This window comes from Bos taurus, chromosome 6, assembly GCF_002263795.3.
Source record: "Bos taurus isolate L1 Dominette 01449 registration number 42190680 breed Hereford chromosome 6, ARS-UCD2.0, whole genome shotgun sequence".
In the NCBI taxonomy this organism is placed as follows: domain Eukaryota; kingdom Metazoa; phylum Chordata; class Mammalia; order Artiodactyla; family Bovidae; genus Bos; species Bos taurus.
The window spans coordinates 98,065,749-98,072,292 of record NC_037333.1 but is presented as its reverse complement, the minus strand read 5'-3'; positions in this window follow the sequence as shown (position 1 = coordinate 98,072,292).

The window sequence follows — 6,544 nt, the reverse complement described above, 5'->3', positions numbered from 1 at the left end:
GTTATTAAAAATGTACATAATATAATACAGCCAGGAGGCAAGTATGTGAAGGATATATTATTAGTTTCAAGAAAGTATTTAGTTGTTTTTATTTAAAATAAAACAGTTGCTAGAAAACTGTCAGATTCTTCCCTCATATGCTATCTCTACAGGCTGCTATAGAAAAAGTTTACTATCACAAGCTCCAAATCGTCTATGAAAGAGCGACAATCTCTTTGCATCTTAACAGAGAGCTGAGTTCAGTTGCTGTTTCTCTTCCCTCTGTTCTGTTTGTCTTTGTCAGTAATACCATGTGAGAAGACAGATGGCTAGAGGTGATAGCATTTTAAAAAAAGATTAATGACAGTTTAGAGGGAAGGGATTATATACACTTCAAATGAAATAAAAAATGACTGCAAACGAAATTGATTTACCAGGAGGAGAAAATTCAACTCCGTACATTACAAGCATCTGTTCATGTTTATCTCTGTTAGTGACGCAGTTGTGTCCAACTCTTTGAGACCCTGTGGACTGTAGCACACCAGGCTCCTCTGTCCATGGAATTCTCCAGGCAAGAATACTGGAGTGGTTGCCATTCCCTTCTCCAGAGGATATTCCCGACCCAGGGATCAAACCCAGGTCTCTCTCATTGCAGGCAGATTCTCTACTGTCTAAGCCACCAGAGAAACCCCATGTTTACCTTTAATTTACCTTAAATTCTTGTTTTAGTTGGCTGCAAGTAACAGAAAACCCTGATTCCAGTGGCTTGAACCACCAGACATTCATAATCCCACATAATGAGAAGTTCAAGTTGGGTGAGCTCCACTGCTGAAAACGTCACCAAAGAAACAGGTTGCTTGTATCTCTCTGCTCTGTCACCAGCTTCATTCTCAAGCTGGAGGCACGATGTCTATAGCTATTCCATGGGCCCATTCAGACCTGGCAGGAGCCAGAGAAAGATGAGCCATTTTTTCTGTCTTCTTCATAGACTTTTGAACTTCTCAGAGGTTCTCTCAGCAAACCTCTCTTCCTGTCTCCTTGTATCATATTGGCCAGGAGGGGGTTGCATAGCCATTGTCTCCAACTGCCAACATCAGTGAGATTCCTCCAATTGTCTCCTAATAATCTTTTGGAATGGAGAGGGTGTTGAGAAGTCTATGACACTGACCACTGCAGCTCCCTGCTTTTATCAGTAACAAAATGTATTATTTTCTCCTGTGTCTTAATTCTAAGAAATATAATTATATTTATGCCAGCTATGAATATTGTCTCATTTAAGTACATTTATAAAGCTGGTATCTAAAGTTTGGAAGCTTTAATATCCTTAAATTTTATATGTCAGTGGTTTTTATATTTTCACATTTGAAATAAAGTAATTTTTGTAACCTAACATTACAGTGATTATTCTTTTAATAAAGCTTAAGCCTACATCCCTTGTTTTCTTCACTTCTTTGTTTACACCCTGACCTTTGTCCTTTCAGCCTTCCCTACACCAAGAGTTGACCTTGAAGAAAAGAGACCATCAGGCACAAACATAATTTCCTCCCTCATCATGGAGATCAGATCATGATCAAAGTTCAATCCAGTCTATTTTTCTTCTCCCTGTCCCCTCTGCCACTTAATAAATTCAAGGCCCAATTTTTCACTGGTATTGTTATAATCTCCTAATTGGTCTCTTTGACTTTGCTTAAAATTCTTAAAAATTTTAATTGGCTTAAATTGGCTTAAAATGTGCTTAAAAATTAAAATGGCTCTCCATTCCCTTAGCAGATAGGTCCTTCCACAACAGCACCTGCTGTTTTCTTTGGCCTCAATTCTTGTTGCTTACCCCATGTCTGTTCTCCCAGCCATACGCTGGTTGAATGATCTGGACAAACAGCCTCTTCCACCTTTTGCTTCTGTACCTTTAGTGCTGCTCCTTCTGCTCTCCATCTGGACTCTTCTAACCGTCCTCTCTATGCGGCAAACTTTTATGTTTATTAAGACCCAAGGTCTTCCCTGGTGGTCAAGTGTCTAAGACTCCAAGCTCCCAATGCAGAGGGCCCAGGTTCGATCCCTGGTCAGGGAACTAGATCCCACATGCTGCAACTAAAGACCCCACATGCGTGCTAAGTTGCTTCAGAGTCGTTCACGTCCACCTCTGTGCGACCCCATGGACTGTAGCCCACCAGGCTCCTCTGTCCATGGATTTCCCAGGCAAGAATACTGGAGTGGGCTGCCATTCCGTCCTCCAGGGGATCTTCCCCACCCAGGGATTGAACCCGAGTCTTTCACGTCTCCTGCATCGGCAGGCGGATTCTTTACCACTAGTGCCACCTGGGAAGCCCCAAAGATCCCACACGTCACAGCAAAGATGGACGATCCTCCAAGCTGCAGCCAACACCTGGAACAGCCAAATAAATAAATAGTAAAAAAAGAGAAAAGACCCAGCTCAAACAGCAGTTGCAATGCCTCCCCCATCATCTGAGTGGCTTTAGTCATATTTCTTTGCTCCTATAGCAGTTTAGACATTTATTTTTGTACAGTTGAGGATAGTCCACTAGTTTTTAAATTAGTTCTTAGGTTACTTTATTAAATGCAACTTACATGTTCATTTACATTCCCATAGACCTTTCAAAGGACACTAACAAGGCTAGTTTACCTGAAACTGCAGCACAACAAACTTCATAAGGCAAATCTGCATAGTTAACATAATATTTCTAAACATCCCTTAAAAAAATTTAAAACACATACAAAAAAATTCTTATACATCTAAAAAAAAATCACACACAAATTTAGTAGATCAAGTTCCCTAAGCATTTAAACACCTTAAAAACAACATTAACCACAAAACCTATATAAACACAATTTGTACAAAAATGTCATGCCAAAGTTACAAATTTACTATCCTAGCCAGAGTTAACAGAATTCCCAGTTCAGGGCCTCTATACCAAGTATGGTAACAGTTAGCATTTGATTAGAGAATCTAGAAACAGGATATGGAACCACTAGTGTGTTGGGTTCAACCCCTTCCTATGCTTAGGTAGCAGATGCTGGGGTCATCTAAAGCAAAGTCTGAGATACTTGGGATCCAGTAGTTTATTTGGGATCTCAGGAAGCAGGCATGAGAGATCAGGGAGCGTGAGATGGAGGAAAAGGAAAAGCCAGTATTGCGGTTTGTTGTTGAATTTACTGCAATAGGCAACGAGCGTTCAGTTCCACCGGTACCATGAGAAACACAGATGCCTTTCATAACTTTTCTCTTATTACTCTCATGTTTCTTAGCAGCTATCATTTCATACTCACTTTATTGTTAATTATAATTTTCACAAAGAACATCTGCTTCACATAAAATAGTTTTAAGGCCAAACTGAAAGTGGTGAGGAACTCTCTTCAGACAGGAGCCGAGGGAAAGACATACAAAGAAAGTGTGGAAACAGGAAAGAAGAAATTTTCTGGCTATCATTTGAAACTTAGTTTGGCTATTTGTGACTGGTTATCCTTAGTATTTTGATCGCCTAACCCTGAAGCAGTTACCAACTAAAGTGACTGAGCAGGTATGCATTTAGACCACCACAGCACAGAATCACATCAGTCTAATAACCTCCTTGTTTAATTAATTTAATAGAACACATGGAGGAGGATGGTTGTGTGATCAGGAGGTACTCTCTGGCAATGCTGACCCTTGGCCTAAACATCATACTTGTCCCCCAGACACCCTATGAAGACCCACATCCTCAAAGAGTACCCTTATCCTAGGGTCAGTGCATCCTCAGAAGCTCTCTATTGTCCTCCACTGAATCAGGGTTGCAAGAACGCCTGCCCCTCTGCAGCAGATCCCAACTGGCAAAATATTGTAACGTTTATAACTGGGGGAGGATAGGTAGGAAAAGTCCACCTTGGATGGCTAGACCTCATCCCCAGAGGCAGGCGTATGACCCTTTGCCTGAAGTGCTTATCTGTCTCAGTCTGTTTGTTTTGGCTGCAAATGAATGGCAGTCTCTAGGTTACTCAATATCATTGCCCTCCAGTTATGTGTCCTTAACAGTGAGCTCATCTGTTTCCAGCTACTGAAAGAGTAAGTTACAAAGCCAGCTGGAACAAGTACGCTTCAGCATGCTACTTCTCTCTCATCCTTGGGGCATATCTTTTATTTTCACAGAAAATGTCCTAAGCTGAATCTAGTGACCTGATTGCAAACACTTGCCTGTTTGTTTCTTTAAGGAAGGAAGAAGTTTATGCAGGTTAAGTTTCTATTAGGACTAGAATGGCTATACCTTTAAGTCCCCCTCTGACTTCTATATACATATCCATGTATATATAACATTTATATATGGAACACATATTTACAAATATTTATATAATATTGTCATATAAGAAAAAGATTTGATCTTTGCCCCCAGTTCTTGGCACAAAGTTCCTGAAACCCTTAGAATTTCCTGAGTGGTAAGAGTGTCTTATCTCATTCGTAAGGAACCCCCTTTGAGCACAGCAGAATTTATACTAAAGAGGGGACTTTTAGAAGTGACCGTGTTAATCGCTCAGTTGTATCTGACTCTATGTGACCCTATGGAGTGTATGTAGCCAGGCTCCTCTGTCCATGGAATTCTCCAGGCAAGAATACTGGAATGGGACGTCCTGCAGGATGGAGGCTAGCAGCAAGAAGAATCAACCACCTGTTAGTGAGTTGGAAACTTTACTCCCACTCAGACCTCCAGAGGGGGCAGAAGGACAAAAGACTGAGTTCAGTCATCAACGGTCAGTGATTTTGTCAATCATGCCTATATAATGAGGCCTCCATAAAACCCCAAAAGAACAGGGTTCAAGGGCTTCAGGGTTGGGAACACATGGTGGTGATGGGAGAGTGGTATCTGTCTAGAGAGAGTGGAAGCTCTGTGCTTGCCCTATTCATCTCTTCTATCTGGCTGTTTCATAGTTATGCTCTTTTATTAAAAAAAAAAAAGCAAAACTGATCATTGGTAAGTGAAATGTTTTCCTAAGTTCTCTGAGTCACTCTAGTAAATTAATCTGGGTCTTGGGAACCTCCAATTTATAGCCAGTATGACAATGGCAAATGCATGCATCCTCAGTCATGTCTGACTCTTTGCAACCCCATGGACTGCAACCCACCAGGTTGGATTCTTTTACCAGGTGGATTCTTTTACTACTGTGCCACCTGGGAGCAAAATTTATCATCCCAAAATATGTCTCTTTGGCGTGAGGATTACTGTAGACTGGTTGTTTTTTTAAAAAAACAAATAGATCAGGAAGAGCTTTTACCTCCTTCCCTCTCCAACTTCCTACAAACTGGAGAAAGAGGATGTGTTCCAGGAAGGGAGTTATCACCATAGATAAGTACAGTACAATGTGAGCTAGGTTTGGTAGACAGGGAGGAACCTAGAAAAATCTGTTTGTTAAAATTCTCTGTCTGGGGAATTCCCTGGCAGTCAAGGGGTTAGGACTTCAGCTTCCACTGCAGAGGCCACAGGTTCAATCCCTGGCCAGGAAACTAAGATCCCACAAGCCATGCAGCATGACCAAAATAAAATAAAATAAATTAAACTTCATTTAAAAAACATTTGATAAAAAAATAAAATTCTGTGTCCTATTATTTCTATATGGCCCAGCAAATATTTGTTTACCAAACATTTGCTCTTTTTGTTCTCTCTGTGAAATATCTTTCTCTTTGAAGTCCCAGACCCCTATCCCCTTCTCTTTAATCCAGGAGATCATCTATACCTCATTTTACCTGACTGTCTCTGGGGGCCCTCATGTTAGGATTCCTCCTACAAATGTACTTAAATTTTACTTTCTCTTATTAATCTGTCTCATGTCAATTAAGTCTGAGACTAGTCAAAAGAACCTAGGGAGGCAAACTTTTTTCCCCCCAACAAGGATAGCTCAGAAGCACAGGTAACAATCTAGACTTTTGATGGGCTTCGCTGGTGGCTCAGAAGGTAAAGAATCCACCTGCACTGAAGGAGACTTGTGTTCGATACCTGGGTTTGAAATATCCCCTGGAGAAGGAAATGGCAACCTGCTCCAGTATTCTTGCCTAGAAAATTTCATGGAAGGAGGAGCCTGGTGGGCTACAGTCCATGGGGTCCCAAAGAGTCAGACACAACTGAGCCACTTTCACTGAAAGGGGACTATCAACAGTCTTATAGGACTCAGCCTAAAACCTGTGGGAGCTGATGCAAACTCCAGCTAGATAGCACCCGAATTGAGTAAAATTTCAGGACACTTGGGTGTTGCAGAAGTGTTTGATGTGTGGAAAATCCACACGTCTGGTGTCACAAGTCATACAGTGCTGTAGTTGAGAATAAACAGGTACAGGAGAATGTATTTTTTCCTTTACAAATATAGAATACAGTTTCCCAGTGCCTGGATCCTGCTGTCTACAGTTAAGCAGAGTGTTCAGTATGGAAGCCCTTCCACATTCATTATGTTTCTTCTTTCCCATAATGCTGGAAGGAAAAGGGGAAGACAGAGGATGAGATGGTTGGATGGCATCACCCATTGGATGGACATGAGTTTGAGCAAGCTTCGGGAGTTATTGAACTAGTTGTGAACTAGTTTCCTAAAT